The sequence below is a fragment of the Carassius carassius genome, chromosome 2, assembly GCF_963082965.1.
Source record: "Carassius carassius chromosome 2, fCarCar2.1, whole genome shotgun sequence".
In the NCBI taxonomy this organism is placed as follows: Eukaryota; Metazoa; Chordata; class Actinopteri; order Cypriniformes; family Cyprinidae; genus Carassius; species Carassius carassius.
Window position 1 is genome coordinate 7,271,349 of NC_081756.1, and position 12,322 is coordinate 7,283,670.

Here is a 12,322-nt window from a genome sequence, read left to right on the forward strand (position 1 = left end):
GGGCAGCGCAGAAGACCACCACAGTGGGATCGATGACCCAGGAGAGCAAGTCTGGTTAGGCAAGTCTGAAACAGAGGACATGAGCAAGTTAAGTGTGGCCTCCGTGGCCCCAACAGGACCAGACGAGCGCTCAGAGAGTTCGGCTGAGACGTGACGAGGCTCTGGAAGTTCCACAGAGACTTGGAGAGACTCTGGTAATTCCGTGGTGTTTAGACTGGATTCAGGAAGATCATTGGTGACATGACTCTTATCATGAAGATCAATGGTGACTTGCATTTGTTCATGAAGATCAATGGTGACTTGCCCTTGCCCATGAAGATCAATGGTGACTTGCCCTTGCCCATGAAGATCAATGGTGACTTGCCCTTGCCCATGAAGATCAATGGTGACTTGCCCTTGCCCATAAAGATCAATTGTGACTTGCCCTTGCCCATGAAGATCAATGGTGACTCGACCTGACTCCGGAGGGTCAACGGTGACTTGACTCGACTCCGGTGGGTCAATGGGAACCTGACTCGACACCAGAGGGTCAACGGGAACCTGACTCCGGAGGGTCAACTGTGGCTGTCATCTTGTGTAGAGGCGCTGGACAAGCGGCCATCTTGTGCCATGACTCTGGACCGGCGGCCATCTTGGGCAGTGGCGCTGGGCTGGTGGCCACCTTGTGCTGTGGCGCTGGGCTTGTGGCCATCTTGTGCTGTGGCGCTGGACTGGCGACCACCTTGTACTGTGGCGCTGGGCTGGCGGCCATCCTGCACCGTGGCGCTGGGCTGGCGACCACCTTGTGCTGTGGCGCTGGGCTGGCGGCCATCTTGTGCAGTGGCGCTGAGCTGGCGGTCCTCCTGTTTGTAGACCCCGGTCTAGAATCGGCCATCCCACCGGGAGAGACAGGTTGAAAATGTCCTTTAGGGGCGCATCATTGTATCCCATACCATACCATGGTTAATTTTATATATTTCGCCCTCCGCTCCACCATACTGGCTGGGGAACGGGAATGAAGTCCCACACCACTGGATCTCGACATTGATGGAGTCCTTCTGTTACAATCGGAACCCAGAGAAACACAGGAGACGAGAGATCCAAACGCAGTGGGGTATTTAATGGGTAATCCAAATCAGAATCCAACAGAATCCATCCAAACACAATCAAACAGGGAAGGAAGAGGAACGGGAATAGGAACTGGAACAGGAAACTCGGAAGACGAGGAAACTCGGAAGGGAAAGAAAGGACTCCATCTAGACAAACAGAAAAAGACCGGTTAATATAGGCAGGGTAATGACTATCAATGAAGACACCTGAGTGCAATTAACAGTAGTGCAATTACTGTGATGAAGGGACAAGGCTTTGTGGGAATTGTAGTGCCTACGGTGAGGTGCCTATGGGTAAGTGAGACCACTAGTGGAGACTCAGGGAAACAGAGACCAGACAGCGTGACATAATGCTTCATAAAAATGTGCACATATTTGAGCTTCCATGTTTATTATGAAAACATTTGTAAAAAATTATGAATTACATATTTAAAAGTATCGAATCATGAAATTAACATTGAACCGAATTATGATGTGAGTGAATAAATATAATATAAATCTGTTTTTATGATTGTCATATTACATGAGAATTGAGATTAAATATTCAGTCATCTGAAATACTGTCATCATTATTTTCTTTGAATTTAAACATTAGACCTCTAGTGAAATGTGCTTAGATACTATAAAAATAAGTGTTCCTCCTCAAGCAGTTTTTTTCAGTAGTAGGGCATATTTATGAGAAAAGATGTGTATATAATAGCCATATCTTTGATGGAAACAGCGTAAGCTTCAAGCACTGCAGCCTTTGGCCATGTTCCCATATTATATCACAATAGAGCTACAATTACCCTCTTAAATATACATAAGTGTGACTGATGCACTATTCCTCTACCCATCTATTGCCCTTATTTAAGCGGACCGAGGTTTTGGTTTGAGAACTTTCATTTGTGTCACGTCGTGTTTATGCATTTATGCAAGCTTGAGGATCTTATTAAAAATCCCATCAGCTTTAGCAAGATCTGTGAACACAGCATTGCTCCGCTCACTGTTGTTTCCTGTGAAAACATTGCCACTCTTCCTAAATCTAGGTTTCTTTGCAGACCAGCTCAATTTCAATAACAAAAGCTACATTATCTTAACTTGCTATCAATTACATCTTTCATTCTCAGTGTTTAAACTCTTAAATCTGAATGTAAGGAAGTATTTTCAAATGTAAATGTTACAGGTAATGTTTACTGTTGGTACATATTTATGTTCCTCCCCAAAATATTGCACAAGACTTTCTCAATGTAAATGTTTTATAGTTACTGTCTGAACATATTTATGTCTCACCAAAACATGGAAGGAAAATGATGAAGAATGATAACAGATATACCAAAAATAATTAATAAACAAGTGCATTTCTGTAGCATGGCAGTAGCAACTCCAAGGTCATCGGCTCCATTCCCGGGAAATGAATAAGAGAAACCATTTTAAGTCAATTTGGATAAAAGAAATGATTGTAGCTCAAACATGGTGCTAAGCAATGCCAAGATCATGGGTTTGATTCCCGGGGAATGCATGAACTGATCAAATGTATACCTCAAATGGATAAAATCATCTGCCAAATGCATGAATTTTAATGTTAAATAAAAATGTCTGTCAAAATGCATTAATTAAAAAATTCTTAATGTGCAGCTCCCTGGTAGACCTACCTTTGCGGGTTTGATGTTCCTGTGGCTCAGTGGTAGAGCATTGCGTTAGTGGCGCAAAAGGTCATGGGTTCAATTCCCAGGGAAAATAAAACATTTATAGACTGAATGCACTGTAAGTTGCTTTGGATAAAGTTGTCTGCTTAATGCATAAATGTAAATGATTGCAGGTAGGAGTGTCTATAAAAACCCACTGTAAGTTATATATGTTTCTTTGGATAAAAGCATCTACCAAATGTTTTATGCATAAATGTATATATCAATCACATTATGCAAACAGGCAATAGAAAGTAAAGTTGAGCAGATTCATTGTGATTTACTTCAACTTTACTTTACTTACTTTACTTTAAAGAGCATTTACTCATTTTGAGTAAAAGTGCACCTTTGAAAATTGACCATTCACAGACTCTATGAGTTAACTAGCTAGTCAGGTCTCCCTTAAGCTTTCAAACACCTCTTTCTCTTGTATTGAGGACACCCACACAAACACAATGTTTCTGCTGCTCCTAATCTGATGACATTCATAGACCATTCATATCAGCTAACATGACTCAAGACTGAATCATGCTGCTAGATTTACAGTGACCTTTAACTCCAACAGACTTACAGCACTGACTTTAAGATGCTTTGATGAAGCTTATCCCAAAATGAATATGAATACTTTTTTCAAAAACAATTTAAAAAATCTTACCAACCACAAACACACACACACACACACACACACACACACACACACACACACACACACACACACACACGAATATTAATACTGTTTCATGCTTTTATGTGTGGACTTTTTAGACTGTAATAGGAGAACAAATGCACACAATCTCATTCAGTAAAATGAGGCACCTTTTTAACAGCAAATGTATTTATAGGACCACAACAAATTTGTTTAGAAAGCAGTTGGCTGCTGCATAGTAGAGGCACAAGTATATTTAGTTCATGTTTGTGCCTAATATTTGAAGAGGTAAAAGGAAACAAAACCCAATTATTCAAGAACAGGAAAAGAAAATGATTTAAATTTTTTTAGAGAACAGACACGTTAACATCTAAGACATGATTAACTGAAATGCCTGAGCTATAACAGAATTATAGTTCATATGGTAAATGGTTTATAGTTAGGCCTATATCAAGTAATAATTAAAAAAAAAAAAAAAAAAAAAATATATATATATATATATATATATATATATATATATATATATATATATTATCATAGATTACACGACACATGAAGTTAAATTGTAAACATTTTAACGACCCTTATCAAAAAGTAGTATATTTCAAGTTTATTTTATTAAGTATACTTAAGTAAAGTTAAAGTATATTTTAAGTATAATTTTTGCAGCAAGTATACACATATGAGTGTACTAGTAGTATACTTGTAAGTTTACTGTTTCAAATACACTTTGGGACTAAATTGACCCACTTTCCTGTGAATAAAAGTATACTTTTAAGCATACTTTAAGTATAACAGTAGCAAACTTTGAGTACACTACTAGTTTACCTCTCTGTTTGTAGTTTGTACTGCAATTATACTAAAAGTGAACTCATAGGTTTACTGATAGTTTACTCATTTTATACTTTGTACACTTTGGGAAGTCGTGGCCTAATGGTTAGAGAGTCGGACTCCCAATCGAAAGGTTGTGAGTTTGAGTCCCGGGCCGGCAGGAATTGTGGGTGGGGGGAGTGCATGTACAGTTCTCTCTCCAACATCAATACCATGACTTAGGTGCCCTTGAGCAAGGCATCGAATCCCCAACTGCTTCCCGGGTGCCGCAGCATAAATGGCTGCCCACTGCTCCGGGTGTGTGTTCACAGTGTGTGTGTGTGCACTTTGGATGGGTTAAATGCAGAGCACAAATTCTGAGTATGGGTCACCATACTTGGCCGAATGTCACTTCACTTTCTTCTTCTCTTTCACTTTGAAGTATAGTATCAGTAAACTACTAGTTTAGTAGTTTTATACTGCAAGTATACTCATAAGTTTTCTTTAAGTGAACTTCTATGTATGTTCTATGTTCTATCTACTTTAAGTATACTACTATGTCCCTATTTAGGTTTTAATTTGTATTTTTTATTTTTTATATGAATATCTGAACATACAAAACATCCAAAGAAAGAACAGGTATCTGCTTGTTAACAAAAACATTTTATTCTTACGTCATGCATTATTTTTTAAACACTTTAATGTGGGTATGTTTAATAAAAAAAAATAAAGAAATAACATTTTGAACAAAAACTATGAATTTGATTCAGAATGATAATCAAAACGTAGATGGAGTCGATCAACACCCCATAGCTTGACTGTAATTATTACCACTTCATCGGTCGACATTTTATTCTGTAACGTTACAGTTTTGATGCTGTTTCATGTCAGATTATCTGTTACATGTGTTTCTTTTTTTTGCTTCTACACTTGTGTTTTTTTGGAAATTCACAGAGGATGTGTACTAGCACCATCTACCATAAATGAAAATGAAAACACAGATTCTAGGAGCACAAGTATAGTACAGATATATTTAGACTTTTTGTATAAGTCAAGTATACTAAAATGTTATTTTAAGTAGGCTATATTTCTGACTCTTGAGGAGTACATAAAAAGTAAACTAAAAGCATACTTTCCATTTTTTTAGTTTAAAAGAAGTATACTAATAGCACACTTGAATAAACTTCTTTTTTGTAAGGCATAACACAAAGCAGTTTCTTTCAATCTCATGTTAACAGCTGAGCTCCTGGAGGCGTGCCGAGGGCGGAGCTAAAGAGTCACCAGCATGCAAAGCTTTTGAGTAGGGATCTTCTGCAAGCTGTGACATCAATATAAATAAAACAGGAACAAAAACTTTATTTCCTTAAATTTTATTTCATTTGTTTATAAAACGTTAGTCACTGAAATGCCGGGAACAGACAAACACACTTGCAACTCCATTGCTGCCCCCGGAGAAACAAACTGCATCCACTGCTCCCTCAACGCTGGGTTCTTTGTTTCATACAAAAACACACTTCTTTGAAGACATTGATGATTTTGTGGTCTAAAAACTAAATTAAAATTCCTTCTCAAGTAAGTCCTGTGCAATGCTGCTGATGACTTTCTGTAATCCGAAATCACATACTTCCCTACTATATAGTATGCGAAAAAAGTATGTAAAACGAGTGGTATGTCCGAATTCAAAAAACAGTAGACGAACAGTACCTGGATTTTCTGAAGTGAGCATTCAGTGGACACTTTTCAATCCCATAAGGCCACGGGAGAGGGCCACGCTGGTAGGTCATGTGACAGTAACAAAATTGTGGATGTGGTACGTCCAAATTTTATTTGTCGTGAAGTAAATTCAAATTCAAATGTAGTACCTACTCAGACAGTGCATGATTGCTCTCGTTCTAGTTGATGTGTGCACAAGCTCTTAGAAGGAATTCCACCCTTTATGATGTACAGAGCCATACTCTGAAAAAAAAATTCTAAAACTTCGTTTTTTTAAACTTTGGCCTTATTTAGCATGAGAAACCAACTCTTTAACCGGGTAAATATATTAGATTGCATTAGGTCTCCTTTAAAAATGGATTAATCTGCTATTATTGCATAGAACATAGATGTGCGTTTGCGTGACTGATGACATCATACGTTTATCGCACATACATCTTTGTTTGTTTAGCTAGTTAGCATGATTCCCTTAGCCCCTGCTGGTTGATAACGAAATTACATAATCTGACAGATGCAAAAAACAACAAAAACATATTTCATGATTGACAGCAATTCAAATAATTCAAATAAAACACTTTTGCAAGTGATTTTCGACACGGAAATATTTTGTTACATTTCCGCCGTCTAAATTTAATGGGGCAAGCCCCATGTTATTTTTTTTTTTCTTCTCTTGACCAAAGATGGCACAAAATCTCAACACATTTAATGAATGGCTAAGCCATTAATTATGCAATTTAATCTGAATTTCAACATTTGTAAGAGTTAGTCAGTATAAACATTTTTGATGTTATTTTATATTTGTGTTTCTGGAAAATAATGATTTGTGACACTGTATTATGTTGAATATTATTTATTTATTTAATTTTACTATATTTTTAATGAGAGACTCATGGACACATTTAGGTTTTTAGATTTGTGGGGGGGATTTTTTTTATTTTGAAGTGAAAAGATAAAAAAAAAAATAGAAGGCCCTGAGTGGCATGTTGTTACTATTATTATTCATTTACATCGAATACTTATTGTAATTCATGTGGTTATTATTCAATAAATCCATTATTTTGCTGTACATTTCAGACTATCTTAGTACTAGTTTCACATGCTTGATTAATTAATTCAAAAACTTCATGAGGACTGTAAGAACTAGTGAGAAAACTATAGCTTTTGCTCTCTTTGTTAGATGAATGACATTGTAATGAGCAGTGCACTGGAGTGTGTGTGCAATGTATACTGCGATTGAGTAATACTGTGTTGTAGTGCAATATTGGGCTCTTGCAGCAGTCTTGTTCATTTCTTCAGGTGTTCTGCTGACTCCTGCTTTGTGTTCCCTTAGTACACAAACACACACTCACACTCGTGTATGTTGAGTGAAAGCCACCAGTGTCCATCACAGTTAAACAGCTCGTCTAATGAGGCGTGAAAAGCAATTGAGACAGAGTTGTGCTTTAAATCTATCTGACTCGGACTCATATCAGCGCTCTCAGGCGCAGGGGTGATGCTGCATACACTGCATTTCACAGCATTTAATTCAGCATTTAAAAGAAAAACAACCTTAGCAGCAGATGTCCTTTGACAAAAGCTCTTCAGAAGTCAAAAGATGATGTTTTGGGTTATGTCTTGCATGTTTGCATCCTTGCATAGTTGCAATTGCATAACGTATTGCAACATAAGTTAATTTCAAAGTCGAGTACAGTAGTGGTGAATGTGACATGCTGTGTATCATTGCATGCAGAAAAAAAAGATATTTTGCTAGACGTATTTTTGCATATAGTATCATTTTTTTTTCCATATCTATTGCTTTAATATCTCCAGTGCTTTACATGATTTGCAATCAAAACAAACATTGATCATTTCTTTGAACACATGCCATATAAACACATACTATTTAACACTACCATCACTGATATGAACATGAACGTAAATAACCTCTTTTCCTTAAGGAGATCCTTTAGCAATGCAGATTAATTTGGCTTTGAGTCATATATGAGCTGATTTGAATAATTAATAGGAATTTCAAAGGTTCAGCAATAACATCATCTGCCTCCTGTCATTAATAAAGAATATACGCCTCATCTTCAGTCTGCTCTTCATCTCCTCTTAATGACAGATGCTCTCGAACAGCAATCATATTTGCCTGTCAAAGCCTCCTGTATTAACTGTGTCACCGCTCAAGCATGTATAAATGTAGCATTTCGGCGACAGGCCATGAATACTTAGTTTATGAGTAGCAGACACTGAATAGATTGACCTTTATCTGCACCCAGCAGAGAGGGAGTGAGAGCGGTGCTTTAGATTCTCGCTGCTCTAATTGGTATTGTTCTGACAAAATTCCCCCTCCCACAGTAACAGGACTTAAACTGTTCAGAAGATGCGTGTTGCTTTTGCCTCATGCTGAATAAAGCCTTAGTGTGTTTATTGCTTTTTATGTTTGCAGGCCTAATGAGCAGATCATGACATTTCGAAAACAAATGCAAAACCTACCACATCAAGTGCAATAAAACTGATCCTACGACAAACTATTTCAGGACATTTCATTTACATTTGTGTGCAAATACAGACTTTAAGGTACTTTCATAAACCTTTAGGATTATATAGGATTATACAAACTGAAATAGGTGAATTGTTAATTTTATTATGATAAAATCCCCATCAATTCTCTCGCTCTCTCTGAAAGATCATGTGACACTGAAGACTGAAGTTATGATGCTGAAAATTCAGATTTGCATCACAGGTATAAATACAGTTTTAAAATATATTCACATAGAAAACAGTTATTTTAAATTGTAATAATGTTTGTCAATATGATTGTTTTTTTTACTGTATTTTTTTAATAAGTGACTTTCAAAGACATAATAATAATAATAATACAATTATATTAGACAATGAATGCATTAGAAACCATCCAAGTTCTAGAAATCATCCATGCACAACTACACGCAATTTTCATCACCCTCCAGTACAATAAAGTGTCAATATATATATACAAAAATAAATAAAAGGAGCCATGTTCAAAGCTGGTGAGTTTCTTGCATAATTTGGTGTTTTTCTTGTTTGGCATGATTTCTTAAGCATACATTAAATAGAAAAACAAACAGTGAATGTCAATAATATTCAACTGAAATTATTTTCTGTACTTTTTACAGAAAACTCATATCGTTGACTGTTGATATATTGTTGATTGAGGCCATGCCCAATGATAATAGTAGCCATGAAGGTTTGAAACGTTATTACAGTTTCTGTCTAAAATTGCTTTATTATTTGTGGCAGGATGGAAGAGAATGTAAATATACGAATGAAAGCCTTTTCTTAATCATAAGTGACTTCAGGTGTGCCTGGCACTAACTGATTCAACCGTAGAACTGCTGAAATTCCTCATCAGGGCTAATGAGAAGACAAGTGTCTAGAGAGGGCTTTTATCTGTTCTGCTTTAATCAGTGCAGTGACTCAGGGTCGTATCAGATTGACTACAGGCCTAGAAAGTAAACATGTTGTAAAGCTAATTTGTTGCTTAATTTACTCTGCTTTTCCCTGGTGTTCTCATGGTTTGGATGGGATATTCACGCCTCTGAGACCTGGGTCCCATTCTAGGTCAGAATATGTGCTTTTATGGGTTTTTTTCCTTTTAGTATAACCTCAATTGGCAATAGTAATTCTGTGAGTACAGTTTGCTAAATTTAATATCTCTGAAGAGTTCAGTGTTTCCAATGCACAAGGATAATAAATATTAAAAGGTCATTTTAATCAACATTAAGTTGTTTGGGGGGGGGGGGGGTGACTCTGTCCCAGCGATATCAATCAACCACACTGTACAACTTAATGCTCAATACCAGATGGATTAAATCAAGTCTTCATTTCATTGAGTTCATTTGAAAATACACGAGGTTGCAGTGAAATGGATCCTGATCTGCTTTTCGCGTTGAGCACAAGGATCATTTTGAAGTGAAGTGTGTGTGCAATTGCATTTTATTTGGTGGTCAATACATCGTTATCTCTTTGCATATCATTAAGAAAGATTAATTGCATCTTTTATCCTTTCTTTTCTGCTCTTTCCTTTCCCATATATAAAAATAAAACCAAGTATTTATATTTGACCTTAACCACATCAACTCTGGGGACCCACCGGTGGGTCCAATATTGCATATGCCTAATTCTCAAAAAATCAAAATAACAGCTGAAGTGGTTAAAGATTTCAAATTTGCAAAATTTTTACAAGTGTTTAATACAGTGTTAAATTCAGTTTCATGGGGTATTTTTTTCAGGAAAAAATGTGGTTAATCTCAGATTGGTTGGATTTGAGCTCTTGAAGAATTTTCTGAAATCTCAGTAAAGAATGCAATAAATTCTTATAAGAAGCTCTAAACTGCCTGATCTCATTAGTATTCACAGGTTTGAAAAAGTAATGTTTGCACATGCATTTTTGCTGAACTGTACAATATGGACAGCAAACAAAAGTACTTATGCATGCACAGCTTTAGGAATTAAAAAAATGTTGCAAACATTTGTATTAAAAAATAAGCTTGAATAGCTATGTTTAAGTGTCACAGAACCCCTAAACTTAAAGCATTTATCAACAGTATTGAAATGGTACGTAGCAGGTTAATGAGCTTTTCAATTCTTTGCTAATTTACAGGAAACATCGACATTGAAATGACTCTTAAAGGAAACAATGGCAGCCCAGGTGTGAGAGCAGAAGGTTGAAAGAAACGTCTTCTCTTCTACCTGAAAGCTTCACAGCTCTGTCTAACAGACTGTGTGGGGCTCATTCATTTCAAATGAAAAGCTCCTAAATTCACCTGATTACCTGAGTGTTCCCGTATGCTGATGCCTTTAGTGCTTGACATTTCAATTACTTCACTAGTGGCAAATCATAACCAATTAAAAGTGCATTTAAATGAGCCACTAAAGCACCTGAGCTCTAATGCAAAACAAAATATGAGATTTTCCAAACATTAGTACTCCCACATTGATTCAGAACACAACCATTGGCTAAGCGTCAGATTTGATCACAATTTGGCAATCACATTTCCTTTGGCTGATTCTTGAGATATGAGAGCAAACAAGTCCTGCTGTTTCCCCCGCCTTTCAGGAGAAATTTTAAACATTTCTGCTTTGAAAAAGAAAAAGACAAAACAAAAAAAAAGTCAGATTTCATCCTGAAGGTTCATCTTCTGTGAGTATCACCACTGTTCGGTGAGGTTTAGAGTTGATTGCTGATTTTCTGAGTCAAAACTGTCACATAATCTTTTGGGATTTTAAGTAACTTCCATCTTTTAAGTAGGTCATATTATTACTCCACGATTTACAAAAGCAATTGCATTTGATCCAGTTTTTACCTGACTGTGAATGCTAAAAAATGTGAATTATTTATAAACTACAACACATGATGAAGTAATAATATTTCCCCTAAAGTTATTCCAACAAGCCAAAAACAGTTTCAACAATTTCATATTGATCAATGTTTCTGATTTTTTTTTTTTTTTTTTTACTGTGATAAAAAAAGATTAATTTAATTTAATTTAGTTGGAAGTTGGAGGGGATGCTTGTTGTTTCAGATCAGTCTCTTATGAGGTATAATTTCAGTTTGGATGCACACTAAGAACACTTTTTTCTGAACATATATGACCACTAAAGTAAGTACAGTATATACTAGTTTGTGACAGACGTGGCAGCATGCAGGAGGCAGAATAAATGGAAATTCAAGGTCACCGCTGATTAGTTTGTGCACTTGTGTTGTATGTGTGTGTGTGTGTGTGTGTGCACGCATGCATTGCTCAGCCTGTGGTGTATAATCTCACAGTAGAGATATATACTGTATGTAACAATACTGAAGGAGCTTCTGCCCTTTCCCCCACACAGACACTAATGTATTAATAATGGAAGCATTACAATATGTAACCATAACGGTTATAACATCAGATGAAATATGAGTGCAAATCTTGGATGCTTAAAAAAGGGTGTTATGAATCCTGATATTTTTTTAACCCTTTTTTCAATCATTGTGATTTCTGTCATTTGATCAAACTGCTGATGTCTCTTCCTGGAGGAGGATGATGAAGCATTGGCTTTTGTTACTTCAAGGCAGTGTTGTTTTAGTATCACTGATCTATTGTTAATGTATTCTTGTGAAGTTAATGTTTATTATTATTATTATTATTATTATTATTATTTAATGGTTTTAGTTAACTGTAATAGCACTTTGTTCTAGGGATTTTTGCATGAGACTAATAGGATGAAAAGTTATATTTAGGAAAAACCTATAAACTGAGTATGTATTAAAACAATATTTCCAAGAAATAAACTTGTTTGCAATATTTTGATTAGGAAAACCTGTTATAGATCATCACATTTGTGAATTAGAATGTTTTGCATCATTAGTTTGCTTAATATTTTATCCAATATTT